The sequence below is a fragment of the Bos indicus x Bos taurus genome, chromosome 26, assembly GCF_003369695.1.
Source record: "Bos indicus x Bos taurus breed Angus x Brahman F1 hybrid chromosome 26, Bos_hybrid_MaternalHap_v2.0, whole genome shotgun sequence".
NCBI lineage: Eukaryota > Metazoa > Chordata > Mammalia > Artiodactyla > Bovidae > Bos > Bos indicus x Bos taurus.
In genome coordinates, this window is record NC_040101.1 from 10,085,383 (window position 1) to 10,098,971 (window position 13,589).

The 13,589-nt window shown below is 44.1% G+C and overlaps 1 protein-coding gene across 22 annotated transcripts in view; it reads right to left on the reverse strand.

Moving 5' to 3' along the window:
* TACC2 (transforming acidic coiled-coil containing protein 2) overlaps nucleotides 1-12,035 on the reverse strand; it is a 234,787-nt gene extending 222,752 nt beyond the window's left edge. For 12 of the 22 annotated variants that reach the window (XM_027529344.1, XM_027529339.1, XM_027529343.1 and 9 more), the window contains exon 1: nucleotides 11,937-12,033. The gene's annotated coding sequence lies outside the window, so the exon portion shown is untranslated. Of the gene's footprint in view, nucleotides 1-11,936 lie in introns of all 22 variants that reach the window. The other 10 variants (XM_027529357.1, XM_027529356.1, XM_027529350.1 and 7 more) reach the window with 2 other exon arrangements.
* Between the last annotated feature and the right edge of the window lie 1,554 nt (nucleotides 12,036-13,589).

Genomic DNA, 13,589 nt, shown 5'->3' on the forward strand with positions numbered 1-13,589 from the left:
CAGTCCATGGGATTGCAAAGAGTTAACACAGCTAGGCGATTGACACATAGTGACATGACACAGTTAGTAAGCCTTTGCAAATGTAATTGTTAGGCTTTAGAGAGAGTTTGGCTAACATCAGGTACTTTCATTATGTAAAATAGAAAATAGCTTTCTAAAACCTCTGTTCTTCAGGTAAGTTTATTGTAAATTTATCTTTAAAATATTAGAGGACTTCTCTGGTGGTTCCAGTGGCTAAGACTCCATGCCCCCAATGTCGGGGGGCTGGATTCAATCCTGGTCAGGGAACTAGATCCTACATGCCACAACTAAGACCGCTGCAGCCAGAAAAAATAATTAATTGATTTTTTAAAATAAGGATAAAAATAGTTATGATATAATTTTTAAAGTCCTAAGGATAAAAATAGTTATGATATAATTTTTAAAGTCCTAATAAATAAAATTTTGTTAAGTCTTATTTTTTTTAAGACTTTGTTACGTCCTATTCTTTTCAGCAAGAACAAAAGAACATCTTAATCCTATTTTCCTATTTTTATTTGGAAGGACTGGAGAGCATCTGCTGGTCTCGAACCAGCCTCAGAGAGGGTAATTGAGTAATTTGATCACTCTGTAGTCGAAAGAACCACTGAGCTACAGCCAGCCCCTGTATTCCTGTTTTTAAGTTAGCTTTGGGGACAGCTGAAACAACGGAGGCATCCTAACCACCTGCCTCCTGCTATTTCCACCCCAAATGATATAAAACAATGAGAAAGAAAAAGGAACTGTATGCAAAAGCCAGGTCCTTAGTAAAAAGGAGAAGTTCAAGCAGTCTTCAAAATAACTGTAATAAAAAGAGAAAAGTCAGACAGTCCCAGGGCACAATTCCTCAGCTCCCGTGCTCCCCCCAGCACGGAACTTTGTAGAAAGCACAGACTGACCTAGTATCCTAGTGATGAAATAAAAATTCCCACTCTAGGGACTTTGCTGGTGGTCTAGTGGTTAAGATTCTACACTTCTAGTGCAGCGGGCACAGGTTTGATTCCTGGTCAGGGAAGATCCTCCATGTCACATGGTACACCAAAAAAAATTCACTTCAAGGCAAGATAAAAAAAATTTAAACAGAAAACTTTCTCCGCCCACTTGAGCTTCCTCCCTCCCCTCTGGGATGCATCATGTATCTGTATTATACTTCAACAGACTCCCTGCCAACAGTGGCAGAAATACCCATTCAACCATAAAGACCAATTTTTCTCCTTCTGGCATGAGTCAGGTAACTCCTTAGAATAAAATATTTCTTTCTCAGTCTTGTAAGGGGTTATGATGAGCCACCACTTGCCTTGTCCATGTGGACATCTTTGGTGAACTTTATGTATAATGTCGATATATCATTTCCCTTAAAGACAGTGATTGGTGCAGAACAGACAGGTCAGATAACCTGGGAAGATACTGGGTGGCTTCTAATGGAAGTTCTTTGCTTAAGTCCCTACTTGCATATGTGTGCTGAGTCGCTATGGTCATGTCTGACTCTGGAATCCTAGGAACTGTAGCCTACCAGGCTTCTTTGTCCATGGGATTCTTCAGGCAAGAATACTGGCGTGGGTTGCCATGTCTTCCTCCAGGGGATCTTCCCAACCCAGGGATCGAACCTGAGTCTCATATCTTCTGCATTGGCAGGCGGGTTCTTTACCACTAGCACTGTCTGAAAAGCCCCAGCACTTACTTAGGACCTTATTAGTGTTACCAGGGGTATTACCTGTTTTCTGCCTATTTACTAGATCCTTGGTTCTTGCATTATCAAATGTGTGACTGAGCTGCAGATAAATAAAATGATTAGATTACTTGAAATGATTGATCAAATATACAGTCCTATAAGACCATGATGGTAATAGTCTAACTTCTAGAGAAGAGTCACCAAGAAGAAACCATTTCCTGAACCAAACAGACTAATAAGACAGATGGCCCAGAGGCTTTGGACTTCTGTTAACAGAGCTCGTCCAGCAACAGCACATTGAGTGGCTTATCAACAAAATCACCTGAAATAGGAATGAGAATCCCCAGTGCAGTGGGACAAATTTAGACATGAAATGCTTCCCAAACCTTGGGAGGAATTAATATGCTTCCAAAAGATAAGCACTACCCAGTTCTACCAGACACTAGTCATTAGCCACCACAGTCACAGACCTGCATACGATATACCTTGAAAGGAATTCAGGGCAAAGATCAGGATGAGGCACTCTGTACTCTGGGAAAACTGACAAAACAGGCCTTCAGATAGTTAGATATCTTCAGGAGAAAATTTTTATGAACCTGGATTTTTGCATCTTCCCTTACTTAAAAAAGCACTAAAACTATTAACTAAAATGTCTGCTCCTGTGGCTAGCAGCAAACTTCTGTTCAAGTGTGTTCCTGATTGCACGTATCCTCTTCTGCCAAATCACAGACATATTGGCCTCCTCTTTTACCTCTTCAGAGCATTTCTCAGAGCTCTCTGGGAGGCTGTCTCATGGATTATAATCCTCGATTTGAATGGAATGAAATTTTCCTCTCTTTCTCAGATTGACTTTGAATGACTTTTTTTTCTTTGCTATCAGCAAAACAGTGAAGACAGAAGGAAGATAAAGTTGGTCTAAAATTATTGTCAGAATGATTAAGTCCACTCTAAGTCAGAAAATACCAAAAAAAAAAAAATAGTGTGTGAGCAAATCAGAGCCTGGACTTCAAAGGGGCAGGGCCTCAAAACACAGGGCATTTAAAGAGACAGGCATGATGTAAAACGCAGTGCTCTGGGAGAGGGGGAAAAAAAGCAAAAACCACAGGAGAAGCACTCTATCGCAACTGTGTGCTAAATGGGGAAAAGAAGGAGCAAGAGAAAATTTAGAGACTGACAAGGAAAAAAGAGAACCACAAAACCTTCCCCACCCTGTGCCACCAAACTTGGCAGCTGTACAGACAGAACAGGGCAGTATTAACCCAGCAATCCTGGAGAGCATCCCAATGTTATAAAAACGCAAAAGAGGAATGTCAACAAATCTATACAGAGCTATTGCGAAACAGAAATATCAGGAGACAGCAATTCATATATATCACCTGGGAAAAATCTTTCCCCCACTCTCAAAATAGCTAGAAAGTAGGAGAGAATTGTAAGTCAGTCCACCAACCCTGAATATTGATTAGAAGGACTGATGCTGAAGCTGAAGCTCCAATCCTTTGGCCACCTGATGAAGAGCTGACTCATTGGAAAAGACCCTGATGCTGGAAATGATAGAAGGCAAAAGGAGAAGAGGGTGGCAGAGGATGAGATGGTTGGATAGCATCACCGACTCAACGCACATGAATTTGTGCAAACTCTGGGAGATAGTGAAGGACGGAATAGCCTGGTGTGCTGGAGTCCATGGGGTCACAAAAAGTTGGACACAACTTAGCGACTGAACAACACCACCACCAAACAATTAAATGTTCTTAAACAAGCATTCAAGCATATGTCAGTTCAGTTCAGTCACTCAGTCGTGTCCCACTCTTTGCAACCCCATGGACTGCAGCATGCCAGGCTTCCCTGCCCATCACCAACTCCTGGAGCTTGCTCAAACTCATGACCATCAAGTCTGTGATGCCATCCAACCATCTCATCCTCTGTCGTCCCCTTTTCCTCCCACCTTCCATCTTTTCCAGCATCATGGTCTTTTCCAATGAGTCAGTTCTTCGCATCAGATGGCCAGAGTATTGGAGTTTCAGCTTCAGCATCAGTCCTTCCAACAATATTTGGAACTGATTTCCTTTAGGACGGACTGGTTTAATCTCCTTGCAGTCTAAGGAACTCTCAAGAGTCTTCTTCAATGCCACAGTTCAAAAGCATCAATTCTTCAGTGCTCAGCTTTCTTTATAGTCCAATTCTCATATCCAAACATGACTACTGGAAAAATCATAGCTTTGACTAGATGGACCTTTGTTGGCAAAGTGATGTCTCTGCTTTTTAACATGCTGTCACGCATATGTAAAACACTTCAAATCGGAAATTCAAAAATTCAATGAACAAAAATCAGGGAGAAATGTAAAGACAGTTGACTGGACTCAGGAAGGAAATAGAAAATGGCTGGATTACCTCAGAAATAAATAAATCACAAGGCACCCAAAAAGAATAGATTAAAAAAAAAAGTTAAACAAGGGCACTGAAGAAAATCAGATAAATGATGAAAAGAATGAGAAATGACACAAGAAAGAAGCAAATAAGACTTCCCTGGTGACCTAGTGGTCAAGAACCTGCCTGCTAATGCAAGGAACGTGGTTCGATCCTTGGCCCAGGAAGACTCCACGTGCCATGGGGCCACTAAGTCATGAGTCACTACTATTGAGCCCATGCTCTAGAGCCTGTGCTCTGCAACAGGAGAAGCCGCCTCAGTCAGAAGCCTCCACACTGCATCTAGAGGGCAGCCGCCGCACCACAACTAGAGAAAACCCGTGCACAGCAATGCAAACCCAGCGCAGCTAAAAACAATAAACAAAGTTTTAAAATAAATTAATTCTAGTTGTGGCATTGGCCATAATTAAAACTACTTTTTTAAAAGAAGAAAGAAGCAAATAGGATCAGAGAGAAAATATGGGAATGGGAGACAGAGAGTAATATCCCTTTTGTTGAAGTCCTTGAACAAGAAAACAGAACAATGGAGGAGAGCGGATATTTAAAAACTTTGATCCAAGAAAAAATTCCTGAAAGAGAAGAATACCTGAATCTGTACACATTGAAAGGAATCACTGAATACCTGGGAAAATTTACCCAGAACAATCAATTCCCGAGGCAGCAGAATTCCTAAGTTATTATATGCTGAAACCTGTTTTATTCTAGCCTTGATATATGAAGAACAGGTTGACTGAAAATGAACTCCTTCATTCATACTTTAGTTCATTGGCTTTTGGAGGGGTTTTAAAACGCTATTGCATGATAACTTTGCTTTGTGTGTTGATTTTTAATAATATGATAGCACTCTAATTCTTTTGGCTTTATAAGTTATTTGATCTTTCTCTCTGGAGGTCATGAGAATTTTATCTTTTATCTTTGAAATCTAATAGTTTTACTATTTGATAAATGGGGACCAAAACTCATGCAGAAAATCTCACTGTTTCTAAGTTAAAGAAACAGAGTTTGAGTCTGCCAGAGAGGATAGAATTGAAGAGGGAAGCTCTTTAGGGAAAGAGCCAAAATCTGTACACAGATTCCCCTTAAGTCTTTGACCAGTTCCTAGAATGCACAACCTCAGGGTAAGCTCCAAAGAGCTCAAGAAAAAGCAACAGCTAGAAGCTAAAAGGGGCAGTCTCGAGAGGGTAGTTTGCAGTTCAGAGTCCCATGGAATTAAAGTGTAGTGAAAGTGTTAGTGGCTCAGTCATGTTCAACTCTTCTCAACCCCACGGACTATAGCCTGCCAGACTTTTCTGTCCGTGGAATTCTCCAGGCAAGAATACTGGAGTGGGTAGCCATTCCCTTCTCCAGGGTTTCTTCATGACCCAGGGGTCGAACCTGAGTCTCCCGCACTGCCAAAGGATTGTTTACTGTCTGAGCCATCAGGGAAGCCTCCCCCTCCATGGAATTAGAGGGGCTTGGTTAATGCTTTGCACTTCTCATTAAAACCCTGGAAGAACTACACCATATGAATAAAGACTATATTTCAGGACTAAACATTATCCCCTAGGAATAAGGGCTAAATCAAAATAGACCTACCTTAAGAAAGCTGAGAGCCGAAGAATTGATGCTTTTGAACTGTGGTGTTAGAGAAGACTCTTGAGAGTCCCTTGGACTGCAAGGAGATCCAACCAGTCCATTCTGAAGGAGATCAGCCCTGGGATTTCTTTGGAAGGAATGATGCTAAAGCTGAAACTCCAGTACTTTGGCCACCTCATGCGAAGAGTTGACTCATTGGAAAAGACTCTGATGCTGGGAGGGATTGGGGGCGGGAGGAGAAGGGGATGACAGAGGATGAGATGGCTAGATGGCATCACTGACTCGACGGACGTGAGTTTGAGTGAACTCCGGGAGTTGGTGATGGACAGGGAGGCCTGGCGTGCTGCGATTCATGGGGTCGCAAAGAGTCGGACACGACTGAGCGACTGAACTGAACTCAACTTTACAAGGTCTAAAACTAAGCCACCACATGATCAAGGCAATCTCCCAGTAACTTAACTGCCTGTAGAGGAAAATACAATATTATTTAAAGGAAGAGAATAGAATGTAGTACCTACTATAATACCCAATACATAATAACAGACTGCTGGATATGTGAGGAAGGAGGAAAACAGAACAGAAAACGGAAATCAAGAGGGAGAATGATCAATAAAAGCAGACACACAGATGTCCTAGAGGCGGAAGTAGCAGACAAGAACTTAAAAATAACTCTTACAAACAGGACCCAAAAAGGTAACTATGGTGGTGAAAGACAGGAAGTTTGTGGAGGGCACATATAATGGAGGATATAGGAGAGTATTGGAAACCTGGGCAAAGGGGGGTGTGAAATAGAAAAGTAGCTTAAGAGACAGATCAACCCAAGGAAATTTGTGGTTCTTGTTTGAGCCCTGATTGAAATAAACTGTCTTAAAAAATGAGACAACCAATGATATTTGAATGCCAACAGGATTTTTAATATTAAGGAATTATCATTTATTTTTAGGTATGATGTTATCATTATACACATATTAAAAACAGTCCTCATCTTTTAGAGATACATACCCTAATATTACTGATTAAATGATGGAATGATTTGCTCGAAAACAATATCATAGTTGGGACAGACATTAATGGCAAGTAGAGTTATAAATGAAATAAGATTGTCCAGATGCAGATAATCACTGAAACTAGTAATTGGTATATGAAGATTCTTATAATATTCTCCTTACCTTTGTGCTTGCTTGGAAAGCACAATAAAAAGTGAAGAAAGGGAAGGAGATTGGGAGAGAGGGAAGGAAACTCTTCCTCTTACACGTGTGACTCCAGTTCTCCAGCAACCCCAACTGAGCCCATCTTTGCTGCATCCATGGTGATGAGTGCAATCGGATCATCCCTTTCCCAGATGCGTGAAGGTGACCTGCTGCTAATTTGCTGTTGTTGCTGTTCAGTTGCTAAGTCGTGTCCGACTCTTTGCAACCCCGTGGACTATTGCCTGCCAGGCTCCTCTGTCCATGGGATTTCCCAGGCAAGACTACTGGAGTGGGTGGCCATTTCCTTCTCCAGGAGATCTTCCTGACCCAGGGATCAAACCCAGGTCTCTTACACTGCAGGTGGTCTCCTGCATTGCAGGCAGATTCTTTCCTGAGTGAGCCACCAGCGCGGTGTGCTAAGTCACTTCAGTCATGTCCAACCCTTTGCGATCCCATGGATCGCAAGAAGCCCCCAGGCTTCTCTGTCCATGGAATTTCCGAGGCAAGAATACTGGAGTGGGTTGCCATGCCCTTCTCCAGAGGATCTTCCTGACTCAGGGATTGAACCCATGTCTCTTCTGTTTCCTGCATTGGCAGGTGGCTTCTTTACCACTAGCACCACCTGGGAAGGCCCAAGCCACCAAGGAATGAGGCGTTTGCAAAAGCATCTCAGTCTTAGACAAGCTGGGGCTGGTGCTGGCAGAGAGGGAAGTACACGCAACAGACGTCAAATTGTGATGCTTCTGCCAGGTGATGCACACAATACCCTCACCAAGTGTTCTTCAAAGAACTGGAACACATTAGGGGATGATCTTGTGACTGACAGGATTCAAGAGTTGTTGTCTCATCTGTTTGCTATGAAATACGAGATGCAAAGTAACGTCATCAGATCCTAACTTGAACCTATGTTTCAGCAGAAGTGTAGCCATAGGGATGGTTTCTTGAGTGACCAAAAGTGAATACAGAGCCATGTTTTTCCTTGTTTGTTTTTTGTTTCTTTGTTTGTTTTGGCTATGCCCCTCAGCTTGCGTGATCTTAGATCCCTGGCCAGAGATTGAACCCTGGTCCTTGGCAGTGAAAACACTGGACCATCAGGGAATTCCCAGGGCCATGTTTTCCAAATTCATAGAGTCACCTACAAAATTGTGTCCCCTCAAAATGAGAAACCTGGTCCTACTTAGAAATCGTCACTCCAGCTTCACCCACCTCCAAACCCTTCACAGTCCTTTCATAGCAAAGGAGCACAAGCAGAAAGAAATAATATTTCATGGTTTAAATCTTGCAACTCAGGATTTGATCAGCACCAAAGGCAACTATGCAGAGGTGAGTTGGACCTTGGTAGAGTCTGGACGTTACCTTGATGCCCCGGAACCCTGAGCCACAACCCGTTTTAGGCATTCCAGAACTTTGTGCAGATATAAGCAGCCTGGCTACAGAAAGTGGGCCCTCTTTGCTGGAACAACATTAGCCTGCGTTGCTGGGTTTAATCTCTTTATAATTCTTTGGCACCACTTCTGGCACTGGGCTCAGCCAAGCTGTTCCCTGACTCGAGTGTGGAGCAGAAATTCCCCTTTTTAGGTCACAAACTCAGAGAACCCACTCACACCGGTGACTCCACTGTGTCAATTTTAAACATCTCCATTAACATATGAAATGTTAGCAAAGTGGCAGCTATCCTGAGTTGCCCCTGCTGTATGTAGGCATTGCCCAAGATTGAAACACACACACAAACTTGCCTGCCAGGCTAGAATGGTAAAAACACATGGATCTCCACCTCTTCTGAACACAACTGAATCAAGAACCCTAGGACAAGGGTCATGGGTTATTCAGCGACCATCAGAGGGTACAGCCAAGCCCACAAAGATTGTGTCTCTGTGTGAGTTTCTTAGTTGGTCTCTGGCTGCTCCTCTGTTGTCTCACCACATGGAGTCTTGGTCCCCATGCCCTGCCTTTGGTGTTGGGATGGGATCTTTTGTGCTGAGCTGGACAAATCTCACCCAGGCTTGTCACCTCCTTAGGAATCAGAGCATTGGACTAGTGAGGGCATCACAGTGAGTTTGGTTTTCTGCTTGCCGATACTCCACAATCTGGTCAATGGTGTTTGTCCTGGCTCTCTCCCTTCCCTATCAGCCATCCACTGCTGTCCCCTACCCCTGGCCTATTAAATCCACATCCTTGCCTGCACTTGTCACAGCTACCCAGCTTATATTTCTCTACTCCCACCAAATCACACACTCAAGCAGGAGACTTACAAGGGCTTGCCTTTATCCTTTGCTGTGAAACCTACTCTTTCATCCTTCTTCTCTCTGCCCACCACACACTGACTGAGCACTCATAACACCCAGGTCCTTGGCAGTGAAAGCACTGGACCGCCAGGGAATTCCCAGGGCCATGTTTTTTAAACTCATTGAGTCACCTACAAAATTGTGTCCCCTCAAAATGAGAAACCTGGTCCTACGTAGGAATCATTACTCCAGCTTCACCCACCTCCAAACCGTTCACAGCCCTTTCGTACTAAAGGAGCACAAGCAGAAAGAATAATATTTCATGGTTTAAATCTTGCAAGTCAGGATTTGACCAGCATCAAAGGCAACTATTCAGAGGTGAGTTGGACCTTGGTAGAGTCTGGATGTTTCCTTGGTGCCCCGGAACCCTGAGACACAACCAGTTTTAGGCATTCCAGAACTTCGCGCAGATATAAGCAGCCTGGCTACAGGAATTGAGCCCTCTGTTGCTATTTGATAGGAGCCTTGGAAGTCAATGAAGGAGGCTACAAGCCAGGAGGCAATAAGAAGGAGGGCTTAGCTCAGTGCCAGAGACCCCCAGAGCCAGTGCGTGCTGACCTGAGTGGGGACTGGGTGTGGGCGCCCAGCAGAGACGGGCCCACCTTCAGACTGGAATGAAGCAGGTAGGAACTGAGAAGTAGGGGTTAAAAGAGTTGCTTCAACCCAGAGCTGTGTCTTCTCAACGAATCCCCCCTTCTCTTTTTAAATGAGTTTCTGTTTCTTGCAACCAAATGTTCCTGGATTAAAACCACACTCAAAAGTTGCCCATGACCTTCACACTCTGGCCTCTTCACAGTCCTCATCTTCCAGCATTTCCATAGCACCTGACACTGTTACCCCACCCTCCTCCACAAACTCCCTCCACTTAGGACTTTTCTGAAAGGTGCTGCAAAACCTCGTCCTCTTTTTCCTTCTCCAGTGCTCCTCTTCCCCTCTTTGTAAAGCCTTCTAATGAGATTCAGGATTTGGTCTTCCGGCCTGGGTTGCTCCTAGAAGATTCCACAGGTCCCCTTGCTTCCGCTACTGAGCCCATGGAGAAGACTCCCCGTCTAGACACCAGCCCTGACCTCTCCCTTCCACCTCCACCGCATTTTTAACTCTCTGACGGATATCTCCACTTGGATGATGCATAGTCACTCAACCTCCTGAAATGCACATTTGATATCTCCCAGCCAATCCCTCTCCTGACTTTTCCCATTTTGGCTGAGAGGCCTGCATTCTTTCAGCCACATCCCCTGGGGCTCTCACCGTAACACTACACAGTGTGGTGATGGCTTACTTAGTCTCTATCTCCCCACTAGCCTGGGGGCTCCACAGGGGCCTGGATTCTGTGACTGGTGTGCAGACTATTGCCTCTGTCCCTCCACTGTTTCCAGGGGTCTGGTACATGGGGATCACTTAAATGTTTGCTGAATGAATTGATGATTATCTTTTATTTGCCCCTCTGCTTCATTCCTCTGGTCTCTCCAATATATACTCACCAAGCCCTCTGAATTCTTCCTTCCTGAGGTCTCTTCTTGTCCCCTTCCTGCCCGTTGCCTTGGCTCCTGGGCCAGACCCTCATCACCACCTATAAGCGCTCTTGCAGAAGCGAGCTGGTCTCTCTGAGTGCAATTAAATGCCTGCAGAGTGGAATTCTGGGAAGATGGTGGCAGCAGAGTTTTCAGGTCTTCCCAAATCCCCTCTTGTAAACAGATAGAACAAATTGCATAGTAAAAGTAAAAACCTGTGGACACTCACAACAGAACTGGATGATAAGGGTTCCCCTAACCTCAGCCATCCACAGGGCCCACCTGGTTTCGGCACCTGTGCAGGAGGACCCAGAGAGAAGCAACAGGGCAAAGTCAGGTAGACCTGAGAGCAGGAAACCCGCCCAGGGAGCCGACAGGTGTCAGTGGAGAGGATGGTGGGCCAGTGTGGGAGCAGCAGCTAAAACTGGGAGGAGCTTTGCTGCATCCAGACAAACTCAGCTATTACACACTGGATTATACTCAAGAGTAAGTGGGATAAAGAATTTCAGTCTGTGCATTTCTGTTGCACAGAACGTGCTGTAAAATAAAACACATGCTCACACATACACACACACTCCCACACTCCACTGTGTTTAACTCAGCTGCTAGATTCTCTCATGAGGCTAAGTTCACTGCCTTACTTCAGTGTGATCTGATGACTGGGTTATAGCTGACACCAAGTCAAACTCAGAAACACTCGGCTTTTGTTGAAATCACATGGCAGCTCAAGTTGGCAGCCATGACGTCAGAAGCAGGTCTGAAAAGGTACTTGTGGAGTCTAGAGAGACGCTGTGCAAACATGTCAAAATCAACAGCATCGCCAGCTTTAAAATAACTTTTTGTCATAAAGTCTTGGTGTCTCAGGCCCTCAGGGCTCTCTTAAATCATCATTCCACAGGCTCATAAATACTTGAAAATCCAGTTTGCTGTCGGCAGAATCATCACAGAAGCCAGAAGAAATTTCAATAATCACCTAGCCCAAACTTTATTTTACCCGGGAAGAGATGGAGGTCTAGGTTAATGAGGACTTGTCCTACCAAAAGCAACAAATCACTAAGTGGAAAGAAAAAAATACGGTTTATGTGGCTTTGGAGACAATCAGAAGGGGAGAAATAAGAAGCACAGATGGGCCTTCAATTTCCCTTTATAAGGGAAAAAAAGAAAGAAAGAAATGCATTTACCCCGCTAATCTCAGCAGCCAAACCAGTTTAAAGCACATGTTGCTCAAAGGAATAAAGCCATCAATCTGAGGCTTACTTACCCAGTATCCTCTCAGCATGAGGGGCAGAGAGGGGGAGAGGCCCTTTCTTCCTGATGTTACGGCTCTTCAGCACTGCCCTCCGCTCGCAGTCTGTCTTCCCAGGATCACATGGAAGCGTTCTATAAATGTGCCTTGGCTTAAGGTTCGGAACGCTGGCCTGGGAGCCGGCAGTGTGTAAGCAATCTGACCCAGGCCAGAGGCAACTTTCCAGAAACCTCTGCTGCCCAGAAGGAGGACAACAAGGGGCAGAGAGCTTGCAGGTACTGGGAGCCCGAGGTGCTCTGTTTTTCTACGTGTATCTGGGATCTGAAGCCAGTCTCTACTGCTTCGAGCTGCAATCAAATTTACTTGGGGGCAGTTCTATATCTTACTTTTCAAAACAAAACGGTCTTAAAAAAAAAAAAAAAACCTATAAAATGAGAAGTACTTTTGGTAAATGGGGACAGGTCACTGTCAACTTCTACTGGCCTTGTAAAATCAAGTTGTCTTTTTTGAAAATGTCACTAGGCCCCTTTGGGAAAGGCGAAGTGAGCAAAGGCTGTTAATGCCGATTCTAAATGGCAAAGATACCTAAAAAAAATTCCATCAGTATTCTGTTGTAGCCACACATTCTGGGAAACAAATTCACTCAGAAGGACAATGCAGATAGTGGAGTGCAGTTTATTACACCAGCGGGCCCAAGGCAGAGTTTCCTCTTAGCCAAGGACCCCGACCAGGTTTTGTGAAAACCTTATATACCCTAAGCGTATGTGTCCAAATCCACCTCCCCCAAAGTCCCTGAAACTAGTCTGAACAAAGGAAGAAGAGAGATACAGTCAAAGTTAACCCGTGCTTGATTCATAAGCCTTAGAAATCTGTATGTAGGTCAGGAAACAACAGTTAGAACTGGACATGGAACAACAGACTGGTTCCAAATAGGAAAAGGAGTACATCAAGGCTGTATATTATCACCCTGCTTATTTAACTTATATGCAGAGTACATCATGAGAAACACTGGACTGAAAGAAACACAAGCTGGAATCAAGATTGCCGGGAGAAATATCAATAACCTCAGATATGCAGATGACATCACCTTTATGGCAGAAAGTGAAGAGGAACTCAAAAGCCTCTTGATGAAAGTGAAAGTGGAGAGTGAAAAAGTTGGCTTAAAGCTCAACATTCAGAAAACAAAGATCATGGCATCCGGTCCCATCACTTCATGGGAAATAGATGGGGAAACAGTGGAAACAGTGTCAGACTTTATTTTTTGGGGCTCCAAAATCACTGCAGACGGTGACTGCAGCCATGAAATTAAAAGACGCTTACTCCTTGGAAGGAAAGTTATGACCAACCTAGATAGCATATTCAAAAGCAGAGACATTACTTTGCCAACAAAGGTCCGTCTAGTCAAGGCTATGGTTTTTCCTGTGGTCATATATGGATGTGAGAGTTGGACTGTGAAGAAGGCTGAGCACTGAAGAATTGATGCTTTTGAACTGTGGTGTTGGAGAAGACTCTTGAGAGTCCCTTGGACTTCAAGGAGGTCCAACCAGTTCATTCTAAAGGAGATCAGCCCTGGGATTTCTTTGAAGGGAATGATTTTGAAGCTGAAACTCCAGTACTTTGGCCACCTCATGCGAAGAGTTGACTCATTGGAAAAGACTCTGATGCTGG